The sequence below is a fragment of the Kogia breviceps genome, chromosome 12 (assembly GCF_026419965.1).
Source record: "Kogia breviceps isolate mKogBre1 chromosome 12, mKogBre1 haplotype 1, whole genome shotgun sequence".
Lineage (NCBI taxonomy): Eukaryota > Metazoa > Chordata > Mammalia > Artiodactyla > Physeteridae > Kogia > Kogia breviceps.
In genome coordinates, this window is record NC_081321.1 from 81,470,847 (window position 1) to 81,490,076 (window position 19,230).

The 19,230-nt window shown below is 40.7% G+C and overlaps 1 protein-coding gene across 4 annotated transcripts in view; it reads right to left on the reverse strand.

Annotated features, from left to right (window-relative positions):
• ANKS1B (ankyrin repeat and sterile alpha motif domain containing 1B) overlaps nt 1-19,230 on the reverse strand; it is a 1,077,938-nt gene that overhangs the window by 89,964 nt on the left and 968,744 nt on the right. The window lies entirely within an intron of this gene.

Sequence of the window (19,230 nt, forward strand, 5' to 3'; positions counted from 1 at the left end):
CAAGGCTGCCTGCCCTCTGTCTTTCTCTGTGTCCCCTCCTCTCTCCCCTGCAGCCTTCTCTGTTCTTTGAACATTCCACACTCATTCTGGCCTTGGGGCCTCCACCCTTGTTTCTCCATCTGCCTGGAATGTTCCCCAGCAATTTTCAAATGACACCTTCTCATCCCTTTGGACCTTGCTTAAGTGTTGTCTGTCTTCTCACAAAGGCCCTTCCCATCTCCTCTTCAAAAGAACTGAGCCCTCACCCCGTCAGACTCTATCTACCCTGTGCTCCTCTTCGTATCATTCTCTGAAATAACTTTATTTGCAGGTTTAGTGTTTGTGTAGCCCTCTCCCCCAGGTAAGCTTCCAGACAGCAAGTATATCTTTATCATTACTATTTCCCAAACCCCTAAACCAATGTTTGAAAGAGTGGGGGCTCAATGAATATGAAAGAATGAATGTTCATACAGATGGAAGTAGCAAAGTAGGATTAGAATCAAGTACTGCCTGACCAGAGACTCCCCAGGATGGGATTTTTGAGTCTGACAGGGCTGCAAAGGGCATAGTGTAGAAGAGATGACAAAGGAAACCAAGCCTCGCAGAGAGCCTCTGTCCTCAGCCCTTCCCAGAGCTTTACAAATGTTACTCTTTCCTTCCTCCCAACATTCCTAACTGGAAGGTGTTCCTCTTGCTTTACAGAAGAGGAGACTGAGGTTCAGACTGGTTAAGTAGCCCACCTAAGAGCCAGTATGTGGCGGCTCTGGGATTTGAATATGGTTTGCCTGACTCCAAAACTTGTTTTACGCCAAGGCAAACACCAAAGTTTGGGCATATCTCCAAATATTACTGACTTTTTAAAAACAACAAATTATAAATCCATTCATAAGAAATAGATTCACCTCTTTTCTGCACAAGTGTAGAACCAGGATAGAACGACCCGTGTTGGGTAACTAGTTCCCAAAGTAAATGACCCACTGTGAAAATGATTTTTTAAAAAAACTTCTCTTTTCAAGTTTTAAGGGGTTGAAGTGGGCATTTCTTTGGCACTCATCCTCTGCTACCTTGAACTACTATTGGCCTATTTGTCAGTTAGTCTATTGGCCTTTCTGCCTAATCTGATTTCAATTTTAAACTAGCATGATTCTCTATTCCTTTTATTTTTTAATTAAAATTTTTAAAATTAATTATTTTTTTAAAAAATTCATTAAGTTGAGATGTCTGGTTTTCTTTAATTAATGGTAACCTTATTTATTTATTTATTTTAATATTTATTTTTGGCTGTGTTGGGTCTTCGTTTCTGTGCGAGGGCTTTCTCCAGTTGCGGCGAGCGGGGGCCAGTCTTCATCGCGGTGCGCGGGCCTCTTCACTATCGCGGCCTCTCGTTGCAGAGCACAGGCTCCGGACGCGCAGGCTCAGCGGCCATGGCTCACGGGCCCAGCCGCTCCGCGGCACGTGGGATCCTCCCGGACCGGGGCACGAACCCGCGTCCCCTGCATCGGCAGGCGGATTCTCCACCACTGCGCCACCAGGGAAGACCCCCAATTTTTAAAAATTTTAAATTTCTATTTTAATTTTTATTTTATAGCTGATTTACAATGTTGTGTTAGTTTCAGGTGTACAGCAAAGTGATTCAGTTATACATATATCCATCTTTGTCAGATTCTTTTCCCATATAGGTTATTACAGAATATTGAGTAGAGTTCCCTGTGCTATACACTAGGTCCCTGATGGTTATCTATTTTATATATAGTAATGTGTATAAGCTAATCCCAAACTCCTGACTTATCCCTAACCCCACCATGTTTCCCCTCTGATAACCATACATTTGCTTTATTCCTTTTATACTCACCCTCTGACCCATGTCTGTCGAGGATGCGGATGGTAAACGTTAATCAGCGTGTGTCTACCTGCACCACATCCCTCTGATTTTATAAACCTTCAGCTTCCCAGGCTGATAAATCCTCTCACCTTTGCAGGTTGTTTTCATAAAGCAGTCCTTTTAGTCCACTCTCTCTGTACCTTCTCCTCCTGTATTCCAACTGCTTCAGGTCTGCTGAACACATTACTCACAACATTGCAGGTATAAGTGAACCACGGCCTTACATTCGAGTGGGCTACTATTTCCTGCTTTTAATGCCCCTTTAAAAATGCCCTTTCTAAGCACTCCTGATTTTTGGCTGGCTTTTTAGCTGCAGTAGGAATAACTAGGCACAAAAATATACACCGACTGTAAAACCTCTTAATTTTGTTATAGCTGATAGTTGAAAGCCCTTTAATCTTGGAAGGATGGTCTGAATGATTTCTCCCTACATTCCTTATCTTACAGTTGTTCATGCAGAAGCCCATCTGCCATCCTCTGCCCACTCATGGAACCCTGTGTTATCTTTCTATATTCATATTAGCCAGCCTGGCATTTCACTACCCAGAGGAGCTTAGCAGTTTTTGCAAATCTGGAATTTCACCATATACTCCTTTTTTCAGGTGATTTACAAATATGCTAAGTAAGTGTGGTCCCCGGGCTGATTACTTGCAGGCAATACTGTTCATACAATCCAGAGAAATGCCCTTATATTCTTTCACTGTTTCTTTTTTTTTTTAAGCATCAAGATCAAAGAATTCCTCCATTTCAGAAAAATACAACATTAACCTTTTCAAGTGTATTTGCAAGTCTAAAAACCACTACATTTTCTTATTCCCTTTTATTCTTATTCTCACTTTGCCAAAGCTTCTATTAGATATAAATTCCTCCCCAAAAATCCCCACTACCTTTCTCTCAGTAGGGAATTGAACCTGATCCTGATGGTGCTGCCCTGGGCCCCTAAAACCTGCTAAGAAATGTTTGGGTTTTTTTAAAGATATACATTTTTAAGATTTATTATATATTTATTATTTATTTTTGGCTGCGTCAGGTCTTAGTAGTTGCGGCACGTGGGATCTCCGTTGAGGCATGCAGAATCTTCCGTTGCAGCCTGCAGGCTTCTCTCTAGTTGTGGTGTGTGGGTTTTCTCTTCTCTAGTTGTGGCGCGTGGGCTCCAGGGCATGTGGGCTCTGTAGCTGTGGTGCATGGGTTGCAGAGCACGTGGGCCCTGTAGTTTGCGGCATGCAGTCTCTCTAGCTGAGGTGCGCAAGCTCAGCAGCTGTGGCGCGCGGGCTTAGTTGCCCCGTGGCATGTGGGATCCTAGTTCCCCAACCAGGGATTGAACCCGTGTCCCCTGCATTTTAAGGCGGATTCTTTACCACTGGACCACGAGGGAAGTCCCAAGAAATGTTTTTATAGCAATAAAGACACTCAAAATTATTTTGACAAAAAACTGACACTAAATAACAAATAACTGTGATAGAATTGAGTTGGTGTAACTTCCATTGCTGCTTTTGGTTCACTCTCTGACAACTCAATTTTGGGCAAGTTACCTGACTCCTCTGATCCCAGTTTTCTTGCCTATAACATGAGGAAGTTAATGCCAATCTCAAATGTTGTTGGAAAGATGAAGAGTGAAACTGCGAGAATAATCAGCACAGTGCCAGCACATGGAAGACACAACCTCACCGTGTCCTCATTCCAGCTAATGGTCTCTAAAGATGCAAGGAAATCTGACCTGGAAAAACAGGGACTTGGTCATTTTCATAAAGTTAATGATGTCAAACAAATATGCTGGTGCCTTGCCTCATGAGATGTGGTTAACCTTGGAAAAGCCCTCATTGAAGCGACATGTACTGGTAGTAATGGGTCTGGTTTCTAGCTATTAGTTTAATATCAGACCCAATCTAAAAGAATGCATCCTATTCTCCCATCCCACCATTCATTCTCCAATAGGAGGTAAGCTGAGGCCCTCCTCCACACTAAGCTCCATTGCTGCCTCCTCCACACAAGGAGCTCGAAGAGAGAAACAGACAGATGGTGGACAGAATGAACAAATTAACACAGAGTGATGGTTCACGTCAAGAACGCCTGGGTAACTCTCCATCTATATTAGAAATGATCCCTTTTTTAAAAAAATTTATATTTTGGCTGTGTTGGGTTTTCACTGCTGTGCGCGGGCTTTCTCTAGTTGTAATGAGCGGGGGCTACTCTTCATTGCAGTGTGAGGGCTTCTCATTGTGGTGGCTTCTCTTGTTGCGGAGCATGGGCTCTAGGTGGACGGGCTTCAGTAGTTGTGGCACGCAGGCTCAGTAGTTGTGGCACGCAGGCTCAGTAGTTGTGGCTCGCGGGCTCTAGAGTACAGGTTCAGTAGTTGTGGCACACGGGCTTAGTTGCTCGGGGCATGTGGGATCTTCCCAGACCAGGGCTCGAACCCTTGTCCCCCGAATTGGCAGGCAGATTATTACCCACTGCACCACCAGGGAAGTCCAGAAATGATCCCATATTACAGAAGATACTGATGATTACGTTTATTGAACATCTGCTATGTTCCAGTTGTGCCAGAAACTGTTCCAAGTGTACTCCATATGTGTAAATATCTCATTTGATTCTTATAATAACAGTATCATTCCCATTTTAGAGATACCAAACCTGAGACTTAGAGATACTGAGTAATTTGTTGAAGGTCTCACTGCTAACAGGTATCCTGTCTGGGATCTGCACCCGATCCTTAACGTGTTCTTTACCACTCACCACACTCTTCTTCTTGCTATCAAACTCTATACTGTTTGGTCTTAGCTACACTATTAGTTACACATCATGATGCTTCTTAAGATGGTGATTTTTATTTTGAGTTATCATGTTCAAAACACTTATACTGGGTCTCGATCACCTGAAAACTTTAAAATAACAGTTTCAGTTTTGGACAAGGCTCAAGGCAGGGTTAAAGCGTCAAGCCACAAGAGCTCAGGTGGGTGTACCTTACAGAATTCCTCGTGATATGCGTATATACACAAAGGACAAGAAGTCCTCATGAACCTAATATTAGATTCAAGTTGACTAATATTAGAGAGGTAGGGAGGGTGACATTTGGCTTCAAAACTCCAAAGTTGACAGTAAGAAATCCAATTGGCAAAACAGCAGAGAGACTATTCCAAAGAAAGATAGTCATTATGGAAAAGTTAAGTCCAAAGGCAGCTGGGTGTGCCTTGAGTGAGAGCAGCTTAACATCTGATCATCGTTGTAAGCAGGCAGGGAAACAGTGAGATCCTGCCACCCCAGGCACTGTAATTCATGACCAGTGAGTCTGTAAACCTTCAGTTTTCAAAAAGCTAGAGCAATGGTTACTGTGGTAGAAAAGAATTCTGTATGGTTTTCATCACTGCTTGGGTGAAAAGTTAACTGCATGTAAAAGGAAGGAACCCCATCGCAGTAAAAGGTAAAGTAATGGTAACCTACTGAGGATTTAGCTATTCCAAGATACTGGGCCAATTATGCTCAATTCAAAAAACAATATTGAACAAACACATGAAAGGATGCTCAACATCACTAATCATTAGAGAAATGCAAATCAAAACTACAATGAGGTCATCACCTCACACCGGTCAGAATGGCCATCATCAAAAAATCTACAGGGCTTCCCTGGTGGCGCAGTGGTTGAGAGTCTGCCTGCCGATGCAGGGGACGCGGGTTTGTGCCCTGGTCTGGGAGGATCCCACGAGCCGTGGAGCGGCTGGGCCCGTGAGCCATGGCCGCTGAGCCTGTGCGTCTGGAGCCTGTGCTCCGCAACGGGAGAGGCCGCGACAGTGAGAGGCCTGCGTACCGCAAAAAGAAAAAAAAAAAATTTACAAACAATAAATGCTGGAGAGGGTGTGGAGAAAAGGGAACCATATTGCGCTGTTGGTGGGAATGGAAATTGATACAGCCACTATGGAGAACAGTATGGAGGTTCCTTAAAAAACCAAAAACAGAACTACCATACGATCCAGCAATCCCACTACTGGGCATATACCCTGAGAAAACCATAATTCAAAAAGAGTCATGTACCACAATGTTCATTGCAGCTCTATTTACAATAGCCAGGACATGGAAGCAACCTAAGTGTCCACAGACAGATGAATGGATAAAGAAGATGTGGCACATATATACAATGGAATATTACTCAGCCATAAAAAGAAACGAAATTGAGTTATTTGTAGTGAGGTGGATGGACCTAGAGTCTGTCATACAGAGTGAAGTAAGTCAGAAAGAGAAAAACAAATACCGTATGCTAACATATATATATGGAATCTAAAAAAAAAAAAAAAAAACGGTTCTGAAGAACCTAGGGGCAGGACAGAAATAAAGATGCAGATATAGAGAATGGACTTGAGGACACAGGAAGAGGGAAGGGTAAGCTGGGATGAAGTGAGAGAGTGGCATGGTCTTATATATACTACTAAATGTGTGGGAAGCAGCCGCATAGCACAGGGAGATCAGCTTGGTGCTTTGTGACCTCCTAGAGGGGTGGGATAGAGAGGTTGGAAGGGAGACACAAGAGGGAGGAGATATGGGGATATATGTATATGTATAGCTGATTCACTTTGTTATAAAGCAGAAACTAACACACCATTGTAAAGCAATTATACTCCAATAAAGATGTTAAAACAAACAAACAAACAAAAAAAACCAATATCAAGTCTCTGCTACAAATTATTTGGGGGATTCAAAGAGGAAACACAGAGAAACTGGGCATAAAAAACTACAGAGCCAAACCATTAACTAAGAATAAATTATTATACATATGAGGATAAGAAAGTGGTTCCAACTGCTGAGTTCCAATAGGTAAAAAATTAAAGTTACTGCATGTTTTCTTAATGGTTTTTATTACAACTGCCATGAGAAATGTGGGTTAAAGGGAAGGAATTGAAACAACAGAGGCCTGCTGCATATTGGTATTCATTCATCAGAGTAGTAGCTGCCTCTGGGAATCTTCTCCAGTATCAATTAAAGAAGACAACTTCAGAAACCCCTTTGCACACCCTGGCAATAGGAGAATAACTGTGCTGAGTGACAATGCTATAATATTATGTCACTGTCATTTGTGTTTCTGGGTTTAGCTGTGGGAATTCTGCTAGACAATATCATGACATTACCCTCACACTGAACAGGTCACATCAGAATATATGCCACAGCAAACTGGAAGTCAGGAAGTCTACCCAGACTTCTTTTTTTTTTCCCTCTCTAAATGTAATGTGATATAAATTAAACATGTTTTTCTCTTTTTAAAAATTAATGTTTTGATTATAATAACAATACTGCGCTCCCATTATAGAGACAGGAAATACAGAAAAACAATAAGAGGATGAGTTATCTTAGGCTCTTAGTGTTTAGGTATATTTCCTTTCATTTTGTCCCCAAGATTATGTCTTGTGGTTGTCATACTGTAAGTACAATTTTCACTGTAATTTTTTTTCACTCAATATTAAACCTAAAGAACGTTCCTACTTATACTACCCTCAACAGGCATTTAAAGTAACTCCATGTTACCATATTGCTTTGGAGAAGTATGTCGTAATTCATTAACCACTCCCTCACTGCTGGAAATTTAGCTTGTGCTTCTTTTCTCAATATCAAGCATTCCACGTGCTTTAAAAATGCTATCATCCTACAACTTCCATCTTCGTTGCCATGTTTGCATAGACACAATATGAAAAACACCAGAGAACGCTGCAGGAATGCACGTGAGTCATGAAGAGTCATGTAGCGACAGTCTGTCTCCATGTTCCACATGAAATCTCAATCCGTTTATTGCCGGCTGGACCCAGTCCTCCAGGGAGAAATCACAAACCCACATAATGTTCCTCAGTGTCACATTTTGCATTTGTTATATTTTGGAGTTCAGATTTAGCTGACAGACGTGAAATAACACAGGTAGCTGGAATCCTCCAGAGATTACACGTGTGGCAGTGCAGAGCACACAGGTGATTCTGGTTATCACCGTGGGACTGCATCCTTCTTATTTCTGGGTTTTTATTTAGGGAGATATTTTAATTTTATTTTTATTTAAATGGTATTTTGGATGAAACAGCTCCATGCTGCATGTGGAACCCCCCTTCCATTTAAAAAGGGTAGATGATTTCTCCCTTCCCTTTTCTAGATATTTGCCAAGTGAGGACAGCAGCTCCCATGCATGTTTAGAGAGCTCATCTACCTTCAGAGGGGCCTCTTCTAACAAAACTCCAAGTGCTCTGAATACCCAGAATGGAAGCTCAGATGGAAGTTTATCAGGTTTGTTCACCTCTGCAGAACTCAGAGGAATCGCAATTAAATGTGAAAGCTTTCCTCCCTTCCTGGTAATAATTTCTAAACACTTTCCACTGAGAGCATCAAGGCAAAAGTGCCTGTGTGTCATTCAATTTCAACTCCCACAATTCCAGAAATCCTCATTTGAACTTGCATTTGATTTTTGACTGTGACATTTTCTCTCTCATTTCTTGGGCTGTAATATTCCATGTCTGGAATGGTATGGTGGATAGAAGGACCTCTGGAGCAGACAGTCATGACATTTTGTTCTTGCCCTGATTCTTCTTCTAGCTAAGTGATCTTTAACATCTTTGAGGTGTGATATTGAAGGGACAATAATAATCTTATTCAGCAAACATTTACTGGATGTCTTCCACATATAATGCAATTTGGGAGCACCAAAGAAGAAAAAAATTCAGTCCTCTAGGGCTCTCAATCCAGTAGGTGAAAAAATATTTTTTAAAATGTGGGTGTGTGTATATATTCTTGCATATTATCTATGCATGTATACATCCATCCATCTACCTACCTACCTACCTATCATCCACCCATCTATCTAAATATATATGACTACACAGCCTTCCAAGACTATAAGGGATTTCTGTGGACTGAATGAGAATGGCTAGGAAGCTGCTCTGGAAATTATAAAGCACTAAATTGGGGCATTATTTCTCTTTTAAGTACAACAGAAACTTAAAACTTTCTTACCCTATCCTTGAATAATCCTATCAGCAAAATTTTGAATATTATCTTTGTTACTTAAATGTGCAATTATGGATACCTCTGGGTAGATTTAGATCAAGAACCATGCCTTTCACCTCTCCAGCCCTCTCTCCTATTAATCTAAAACGTCTTTAACTCCAACCAGACAAATGTCTTCCATGTCTTCAAGTGTGTCATGTGCATCTCTTTGGCCCAAATATATAACACCTCTGCATACTCTAGAATGTCCCTGTCTTCCTTATCATTAGAATGTTGCAAGGATGAAATTAAAATTCACCTAAAGCCTTCCTTGCTCACTTCTCTCTTTGCATTTTTTTTTTTTTTTTTTTTTTTTTTTTTTTTTTTTTTTTTTGCGGTATGCGGGCCTCTCACTGTTGTGGCCTCTCCCGTTGCGGAGCACAGGCTCCGGACGCACAGGCTCAGCGGCCATGGCCCACGGGCCCAGTCGCTCCGCGGCATGTGGGATCCTCCCGGACCCGGGCACGAACCCGTGTCCCCTGCATCGGCAGGCGGATTCTCAACCACTGCGCCACCAGGGAAGCCCCTCTCTTTGAACTTCTCTAGAATTTGTGGGCTGCCCTATGCTGTTGACAGTTGATATACAAGGGTGTGTACTGCTAGCTCTCTTGTTATATGTACGTGTCTTATCTGTTCAACCAGACTGTAAGCTCTGGGAAGTCAGGTACAGTGTCACTATAACCTAGGGTCCCTCATGGCATCTAGCACGCAAGTATACCTTAAAGGGACATCCCTAAAATCTCAAATCTGATCCCTTTTGCAATGGACAACAGACGAAGTAGGGGAGATACCTCTGAAAGGCAAAGAAGAGAAGAAAGGAACAGCTATACCATATTTCTTTTCCTTTCTACTCTCAATAGTTTTCTATTCCTTCTGAGTTTTAGCACCAAATTCCTTTACACAGCCTTGCCAAGGGTGATGTAAAACTCCCTTACCTCCCACCATCTGTAAGTCCTTCCCTATACCTCTAACACTTCAACTAAAAAATCAAAAACCTGTGACTAGATTTTCCAAATTTTCTTTCCTTCTGCTATTACTTTTTAGAGCAACTGCTACTAAATAATCAGCAAATAACAGTTTTTATGACAGATGCCATCAAAACACAACTGTGTTGGAAATTGGAGATAATACAAATAAATGGAAAGATATCCCATGTTTGTGAACTGGAAGAATCAGTATTGTTAAAATGTCCAGGGCTTCCCTGGTGGCACAGTGGTTGAGAGTCCGCCTGCTGATGCAGGGCACACGGGTTCGTGCCCTGGTCTGGGAAGATCCCACATGCCGCGGAGCGGCTGGGCCCGTGAGCCATGGCTGCTGAGCCTGCGTGTCTGGAGCCTGTGCTCCGCAACGGGGAGAGGCCACAACAGTGAGAGGCCTGCATACCACACACACACACACACAAAAGTCCATACTACCCAAAGCAATCTACAGATTTAATACAATCCCTATCAAAATACCCATGACATTTTTCATGGAACTAGAACAAATAATCCTAAAATTTGTATGGACCACAAAAGACCCCGAATAGCCAAAGCAATCTTAAGAAAAAAGAACAAAGCTGGCAGTATCACACGCTCTGACTTCAGACTATACTACAAAGCTACAGTAATCAAAACAGTGTTGTACTGGCACAAAAAAAGACACATAGATCAATGGACCAAAACAGAGAGCCCAGAAATTAACCCATGCACATATGGTTAATTAATCTACTATAAAGGAGGCAAAAATATACAATGAGGAAAAGACAGTCTCTTCAATAAGTGGTGCTGGGAAAACTAGACAGCTACATGTAAAAGAATGAAATTAGAACATTTTATACCATATACAGAAATAAACTCAAAATGGATTTATTTTATAAAAAATCTAAATGTAAGACCTGAAACCATAAAACTCCTAGAAGAAAACACAGGCAATACAATTTTTGACATAGGTATTTGTAATATTTTTTTGGATCTGTCTTCTTAGGCAGGGGAAGTAAAAGCAAAAATAAACAAATGGGACCTTATCAAACTTAAAAGCTTTCACACAGTGAAGGAAACCATCAACAAAACAAAAAGGCAACCTACTGAATGGGAGAAGACATTTTCAAATTATATGTCTGACAAGGGGTTAATATCCAAAAGTATGTAAAGAACTCATAAAACTCAATATCAAATAAGCAAACAACCTGATTAAAAAAATGGGAAAAGGACCTGAATAGACATTCTCCCAAATAAGACATACAGTTGGCCTATAGGCACATGAAAAGATGCTCAACATCACTAATCATCTGGGAAACGCAAATCAAAACCATAATACAATACCATCTCACACATGTCAAAATGGCTGTGGTAAAAAAGACAAGAAATAACAAGTGTTGGTGAGGATGTGGAGAGAAGGGAACCCTAGGATACTGTTGGTGGGAATGTATATTGGTACAACCACTATGGAAAACAGCAGGGAGGTACCTCAAAAAACTAAAAATAAAACTACTGTATGATCCAGCAATTCCACTCCTGGGTATATATCTGAAGAAAATGAAAACAATAATTCAAACAAGATATATGCACCCCAATGTTTGTAGGAGCATGATTAACAACAGCCAAGCTATGAAAGTAACTTGTGTCCATCAACAGATAAATGGATAAAGAAGGTAAAACATGGTATATACATACAATGGAATATTACTCAGCCATAAAAAAAGAATAAAATTTTGCCATTTGTAACATGGATGAATATGGAGGGTGTTATGCTTAGTGAAATAAGCTAGAGAATGACAAATGCTATATATTTTCACTTATATGTGGAATCTGAAAAATAATACAAACAAATGAATATAGCAAAACAGAAACAGACTCACAGATACAGAGAACTAATGGTTACCAAAGGGGAGAGGAGGGGTGGTGGTGAGGCAAGACAGGTGAAGGGGAATAAGAGGTACAAACTACAAACTATAAAATAAATAAGTTACAAGTATGTAACGTACAGCACAGGGAATATAGCCAATAATTTATAATGATTTTATGTGGAGTATAATCCATAAACATATCTAATCACTACATTGTACACCTGAAACTAATGTAATATTGTAAGTCAACTATACTTTAATAAAAAACAAAACAAAAACAAAACCCAAAACACAACTGTGTTAACCTATGGCAAGGAAAAGAGGTTCCAAGTTACACAGCTCCACAGAGAGCAGAGGGCAGTGAGAAAGAGGGAGAGTGTGAGACAGGGGTGGAGGGGGGCTGGGGGTTGGGGATATCTGTGTCTTCTGAATGTAGTCTGTCTCAGTAAACAGGAAATACTAATTACGAGGAAATAAGATAATCTCTGCATAGAAAGAGAGGCCTTAATGGTATAATTGCCTCTGAGTGTTTAAGGGTTCTGGAGGTAGAAAGCCTTCTTTTGTAATCAATGAGAATCTTAGGCTTATTTGCAAAGCTCTCTGAATTACCTCTTGATGAAAGTACTAATTTTCTGATTATATTTTCATATAAACATTGCTCCAGAAGATTTTTAAAAAATACAAACCAACCAACCAACCAACTAACCAACGAATCAGTTCCTAACTAATTTCCCTGTAAATTACTTGTAAGTATAGCTTGCTGCAAATCGGGATTTCACAGGAGAAATTTGGTTTGCATTGCTGAATTGCAATTGAGCAATTGTTGGGATTATTGAAGGAAAAATTTGTTATGAAAGAAAATGGGGGGCTTCCCTGGTGTCATAGTGGTTAAGAATCTGCCTGCCAATGCAGGGGACATGGATTTGAGCCCTGGTCCGGGAAGATCCCACATGCCATGGAGCAACTAAGCCCGTGCGCCATAACTACTGAGCCTGCGCTCTAGAGCCCACTGTGTGCCACAACTACTGAATCCTGCGCGCCTAGAACCTGTGCTCCGCAACAAGAAAAGCCACCACAATGAGAAGCCTGCGCACCACAATGAAGAGTAGCCCCCGCTCGCCACAACTAGAGAAAGCCCGCGCACGGCAATGAAGACCAAACACAGCCAAAAATAAATTCATTTTTTTTAAAAAAGAAAGAAAGTGGGAACTATGTGCTATATCCCACATCTGAAGTTATTCTTATAGATGTGATGATGGGCTAATAGCATTTGAAAGCTGCAATCTCTTTGCGGTATTATTAATACATAAAAATGCTCTGCATCTGAAGAAGTAGAAAGGCCACAATTTTGCTTATATTTTGCTAACCATGCAGGATATTTACGGTTATTAAGGGTACTTTTCAACCTAGTTTTTTCAGTTTTTGAGATCATAAAACTTATGGTCTATTATATTGTGTGCCCAATGCGCTCATTATTGTAAATGAAATTATGTTTAACAAAGCTCATTATTAACACATCCATTTATTATAAATTAAACTGAAATATACAAAATACATGAATATAACATATTTGTAGAAGAGCTCTTAGACAAGTTGAATCTCAAGAGACAATCTTAGGTGAGGTCCTGGTTATTCAATTTTTGGATTACAAATGGCTTCCTTTTCTGCTCTTTTACTGCTTCCTTCTTTCTGTTTAGCTACTTTAATGGCATGTAACACCCTCTATCAGAGGGTAGCACAGTGAAAGGGACAATGAATTCAAACCAGTCAATTCCGTTTCTTGTCAGCAGCTCTGATAAAAGAATTTGGCATGGGAGGAGGCAAAAATCTATCTAAAACTAGCTCAAATTAAGGTTTAAAAAATGCTTGCATGGATTTTACTTAGCCTACCTAGCTACTACTGCACTTTAGAATTGGGTCTTCACTGTATTTCAGTCCCTATATGGAGGAAAAAAGGATGTTAAGGGTTAAGAAAAAAAGTATTTCTAAGGAAAGCAGATGTTGTTGCTAGTCCCAAGGACAGGCTCAAGATGAGAAAGCAGGATGGTAGTGAGAGAGAGATTTTTTTAATAATCCTTTTCTTCCATTGCTTTCGCCCACCCCCATCAGCTATCTCCTTATCATCTTTATCTCCTGAAGAATCACATAACAGAATAAAATTGGAGTCACTATATGCTCACTAGAGTGGCTTAAATAAAAAAGGTTGACAATACCAAGTGGCGGTGAGAATGTGGAGAAACAGGAACCTTCATATTGCTAGTGGGAACGTGAAATGGTACCTCCACGTTTTGGAGAACTGCCAATATCTCACATTATGACTCAGTTTCTTATCATACAACCCATCAAGTACACTCCTAGTCAGCAACCCAAGAGAAGGAGACATGTCCATACAAAAATTTATAAATGAATGTTTAGACAACATTATTCATAATAGCTAAAAACTGGAAAAAATCCAAATGTCTCATCAACTGGCAAATGGATGAGTAAAATCTAGTATATTCATGCTATGGAGTACTACTCAGAAATAAAAAAGAACAGGCTATAGATACATGCTACAGTATGCGTGAGTGTCAAAAACATTATGCTAAGTGAAAGAAGCCAGACACATAAGATTACATGTTGTATGATTCATTTTTTGATGTTTTTAGAAAATATAAAACTATATCTAGAGAAAGCAGATCAATGTTTGCCTAGGGTGGGAATTGGAGTGAGGACTGACTGCAACGGCTGTGAGGGAATTTTTTTTGTTGTTGGTTTTTTTTTTTTTTTTTTTTTTTTTTTGCGCTACGCGGGCCTCTCACTGTTGTGGCCTCTCCCGTTGCAGAGCACAGGCTCTGGACGCGCAGGCCCAGTGGCCATGGCTCACGGGCCCAGCCGCTCTGTGGCATGTGGGATCTTCCCGGACGGGGGCACGAACCCGTGTCCCCTGCATTGGCAGGCGGACTCTCAACCACTGCGCCACCAGGGAAGACCCGGAATTTTTTATAGTGATGGAAATGTTCTAAAACTGAAGAGCATTGATGGGTGAACAACTGTATAAATTTACTAAAACTCACTGAACTGTATACTTAAAATGGGTAATTTTTATGACCCATAATTATATCTCAATAAAGCTGTTTAAAAAATTAATAATGATGGGAGAAAGCCCTCAGTATTCAGTAAGTGTGGTGTAAATAGGCCATTCCTGAAGGCTATAATTCAGTTTGCTCCGGAGAGAAACCACTGTCCTCTAGGAATGTACCATTTTCTACCTGGACTAAAGGATAAGCAACACTCGAACTGCAGGGTGTCCAGGATATTTCAAGGGAAATGTGACCCAGAGGGCAGCTTTGCTTTAGGTACCGAATGCTGTTTAGCTACAGGCTAATGGGTGAGTAGGACATTCTCTGTTACATGTCTACGGTAAATTAGGACCTATGGCTTTCAATATGTATATTTTAAGAGTCTTCATCTTCCTAGCGATGACACTTTGGTAAAAATGTTTATGCTTTTTAAATGCTTGCAGCAAATGGTTTGTGAATGTTTGAAAAGAGAGAAGTGCTCACTAGGAGCCATGATGGGCTCTGTAGGGGTAGCAGGTGTTGATAATGAGATTCTCTTCCGCACTAGGGAATAAGGTTGCATTCTAAGCACTAAATTAATCACACCAACAGAATGAATGGAGACAGAATGATTTGGTTCAGAAAGAGCCAACGGAATAGATCGGCAATTTGACCATTTCGTTTAGATACTGAAACCCAGCTGAACAAAGAAGGTATGTGTCAGGGTGGGGGGGGGCACGGAAGCAAGGGTGGGGGGCAGATTCAAGCAGCAAAACAGTGGATAAAACGCAATTTAAAAGCCTTGGTAGTATTGTTGGGACAGAGAGTTTGAATCTGGAGAAAGGAAGCTCCTTGATCACTTGAAAGGCATTCTCTGCCACTGGGCAGGGGCTATTTCATCAGGTCTCCTATTGATCCAAACAAGATTATCTCTCAAAATTCCCTTTCCTCCAATACCACATGCACCAGGAGGCAATCAGATAATCTGTTTTCTTGGTACCCAGATACCAGGAAAGGAAGTGCGAAAGATGGAGGGCGGGGAGACTTTGACCACAGTTAGGGAGGCCTTCCCACCATACATTAACTGACTGCAAATCTTGTTGATACGCTGCTCTCGAGTCAACTAACTCAACACCGTGGAAGCACAAGATTCTATCAGGCCAACATAGTGACTGGGAGCAGGGCTTGGTGTCAGGGTGACATGGGTGTGAGCCTTGATTCTGGCACTTACTATATATGGCTTTGGGTCAATTGTTTACCCTCGCTCAGCTTCACCTAACTCATTCAAAATAATGGGGTTAGAAAAATAGTACTTACCTCTTAGGGTTGGCATTAAATGAGATATATGAAAAGCACCTAGCCCAGCGCCTGGCACAGAATGAGTCTCAATAAATGGTAAGCTCATTCAGTGTGTGATTTAGTCCAGTTTCTGAGGCAGAAGGACCGAGCCCCCCCCTGGAACTTGGTCACTCATCGATGTCATGTCACAACTCGAAGCCCTCGGCAACTGGCCAGGCATCTTTTCTCTGGCAAGAACACCTCTGCCGTCAGCCTCTCTCCAAACTTCAGTGGTCTCATTAAAAATAAGTTCTTGCTGTACTATATTAATTTCCTCTTTTTGACAGGGATATTAGTATGAGGTTGACAGACCAGGAGAATGCCATAGATATAGTGTCTTTGATTTCAATAAAGCACTTGATGAAGTCTTTCATTATCTATAAGATGGTGGGCTCTATGAGAGAAAAATTAAGTGGATTCACGGCTGGTTGTACATCTATACCCAAGAGGCTTGATGAATGACTCTGTCACAGCCTGTAGGGGGGAACCACTGATTGAATGCCATAGGCCTCTGCCCCTGGATTCTGCTCTATTCAATATTTTTATTAATGGCATCAGAGTAGACCTAAGAGGGACGTTTATCAGATTTTTCAATGACATAAAGATGTGAAGGATATTTAACACGGTAATAGGCCGATGCAAAATTCAAAATTCCCTCAACAGGCTGACAGGCCACAGTGACACCGAAAAGATGCAATTTAACATGGATCAATGTAATGTCCTACATTAAGGTTCCAAAAGAAATCAGTTGTGCAAGTTCAAGATGGAGGAATATATGGCTTTGCCACAGTTCTGAGAAACATCTGAATTTTTAGTTGAACACAAAAAAGAGGCTTTTTAGTGCCTCTTTTTAGTGGAAAGAACGTAAGATGACAGGTCAGAAGGGGAAAGGAATATACATATAATACAGATCAGCTCATTTACCTTACTGTTTCAGTCTTACAAGTTTGGTGATTATCTCCATTTTAGAAATGAATAGACTGAAGCTCAGGGATTTTAGGAAATTGCCAAAGTAGGTGACAAACTCAGGAGTTGACTTCCAAAATTCGTGCTCTTTATACTCATTATATTCTGCTGCCATTTCTCTCCCAGAGGCACTGTGAGGCTCAAGTGAGACAATTTTTTTTTTTTTTTTTTTTTTTTTTTGTGGTACGTGGGCCTCTCACTATTGTGGCCTCTCCCGTTGTGGAGCACAGGCTCCGGACGCGCAGGCTCAGCGGCCATGACTCACGGGCCCAGCCGCTCCGCGGCACGTGGGATCCTCCCGGACCGGGGCACGAACCCGCGTCCCCTGCATCAGCAGGCGGACTCTCAACCACTGCGCCCCCAGGGAAGCCCTCAAGTGAGACAATTTTAAAAGAAGTACCTAGCATGGTGCCCGGCCCACATCTTCTGCTCAGAAGTTGTTGGTCTTTCCCCAGAGACTCATTTAGCTGTAAGGCTATGTGCTTATTTAAAAGACTGGTACTTTATTTACTACAGTATGAGCCCTGCAGTTTATTCTAAGTCTTTTCAAGTTTATCCATTAATATATCTACCACAGAAATGATTCTGTTTTCTTATATTCCTTTTACTCTATTATTCCAAAATCCTTCATGCCAGAAGGGGAAGCCCTGGCCAGGAAAAGTTAGTGGGAAATTTGAGGGCAACCCGAAATCTGCCAGTCAGTAATGACTCCTAGATAATAAAAACTTTTTAAAAAAATTAAGGTAATTTTCAAGGGCTGCATTAGTGGTTCAGTGTTGCATATTTACATGAAAAAAACCTCAATTACCTTTAGATAATGGGGTGGTGTGTTAAGTAACCTTAGTATAGTGATATGCATATAGAATGTACAAAATTTTCACTTAATTCAATTATTTAATTAGTGTATCTTATGGTTATATAACACTTTTCCCCCATTGTTGGAGTCTTTACTGGAATTTTTTCTAAATATATATACCTTATAGATTATATTATACATATTGTTATATATATTATATTTGGCATTCTTCCTAAATATATATATTTAGTAATATAACATACATATAAATGTAATATATAAAATACATAAGAATTCCAAACGTTATATAATATATATAATAATGTTCTTCCTAAACATATAATATATATAGTCTATATGTATAATATATGTAAATATTTAGGAAGAATTCTAAATGTTATATATGATATTTTTTATACATAATATGTAATAATCTCTCTATGTCTAATATATATACATAAACAACTTTTGCTCCTCCCCTGCCTAAGTGCAGTTAATTGAAGGTCCTCAATTCTTTCCTTGATATCTGGACTATCACAGAGCATCTGATTCAGGCTGTGTGAAGACCATCTGTCACTGGACCACAGTGCCGCTGCAGAATGTGGCTGAGGAATGCACGTTGGCCCCAGCAGCATCCCAGGTTTTTCTCTTTTTAGTAAATACTTAGGAGCAGCTGTTTGTCACTGTCTCTTGCACCAAAAGCAAGGGCTGACAACATTAGCTATCTAAAAGTCCCAGTTAATGGAGGGTTTATCGTAAAAAAAAAAATTCTTTGAGGGAGAGGGGCAAGCTCCTTTTAATGTTCTCTCCTTCCTTCTCCTCGCCTAGGCCAGCCATGATTCACAAAGCTGGAGAATGGAGAGCCATTAAAAAGATGGAGTCATTAGTTGCTGACAGCGCTAGTCCTGTTCTCCCATCCTGGTGTGGAGAGGGGTAGCCATGGTGAGTGACCAGGTTGCCCTGTGCAGTGAATGAGATGAGAACCTCTGCTGTAAACTCCCTTCTAAAGATATGCAAAGAAGTAATGTCTCTGGTGTTGAAGGATTTTTGGGGGGCCAGAGCACTTAAATCTGTGCTAAAATGGGACCCATCCTTCAGGTTTTTAAGGCTTATGAGCTGTGCCTTCTTTTTGGAATGGCCTTCACCTCTTTTCTATCTGGTGAGCCCCCAACTCATCTTTCAATACATCAAGACCAAGTTCAAATATTACGTTGTGAAAGATGAAACTTCTACCAACACCCCTGTCACCCATCCCCTGCCACCTGTCATACTGTACTACAGCTAGGTGTTTGCATGTTTCCTTCTCTAGACCAAAATCTTGATGGCAGAAGTAAGTCTTATTCTTTTTGTATTCCTTACATGCAGCTATTATAAAATGGCTGAAAACTAAACCAAA